The following is a 1,022-nucleotide window of genomic DNA, read 5'->3' as shown; positions in this document are numbered from 1 at the left end:
GGCAGGTCACTTCACTTCCCTGGGCCTCAGTTCCCTCCTCTGTAAAATGGGGATGAAGACTGTGAGCCCCATGTGGGACAACTTGATTCCCCTGGGTCTCCCCCAGGGCTTAGAACGGTGCTCGGCACATAGTAAGCGCTTAACAAATACCAACATTATTATTATTATTATACCAGCTCTGCCCCTTGCCAGCTGGGTGACTGTGGGCAGGTCACTTCACTTCCCTGGAAGCAGTGTGGCGCAGTGGAAAGAGCACGGGCTTTGGAGTCAGGGCTCATGAGTTCGAATCCCAGCTCTGCCCCTTGTCAGCTGTGTGACTGTGGGCGAGTCACTTCACTTCTCTGTGCCTCAGTTCCCTCCTCTGTAAAATGGGGATGAAGACTGTGAGCCCCACGTGGGACAACCTGATTCCCCTGGGTCTCCCCCAGCGCTTACGACAGTGCTCGGCACATAGTAAGCGCTTAACAAATACCAACATTATTATTATTAACAGTGCTCCGCGCTCAACGAACGCCACCGTGACTAGTGTGATTGACGTATTACTGAGGACTGGAGGGGGAGGCCCGCGTCGGGAGGAGGGGGGCGGGCGTGCGCGCGGCCGCGGGGGGGGGGACGTGCGTGCGCGCCCACGGGGGGTGTGGGACGTGCGCGGCCGCGGAGGGGGGACGTGCGCGGCCGCGTGGAGGGGGGGGACGTGCGTGCGCGCCCGCGGGGGGAGGCGTGGTCAGTGCGCGGCCGGGGGGCGGGCGTGCGTGCGCGGCGGCGGGGAGGACGTGCGTGCGTGCGCGGCCTCGCGGGCGTGTGTGTGTGTGTGTGTGAGAGGAGGAGACGGGGAGGAGGAGAGAGGCGACGACGAGGCGGGGGAAGGAGCGGCAGGGTCCGGTCCCCGGTCCCCGGTCCCCGGTCCCCGGTCCGCGGCGAGGCGCGGCGAGGCGTCGCCGGCGCGAGACGGGCGCGGTCCCGCGTCCGGGGCGGCGACGATGCGGCGGCGGCGGCGGTGAGGCGGCGGCGGCGGGCGCCTC

This window comes from Ornithorhynchus anatinus, chromosome 19 (genome assembly GCF_004115215.2).
Source record: "Ornithorhynchus anatinus isolate Pmale09 chromosome 19, mOrnAna1.pri.v4, whole genome shotgun sequence".
In the NCBI taxonomy this organism is placed as follows: Eukaryota; Metazoa; Chordata; class Mammalia; order Monotremata; family Ornithorhynchidae; genus Ornithorhynchus; species Ornithorhynchus anatinus.
Note: the sequence above shows the minus strand (reverse complement) of the source record.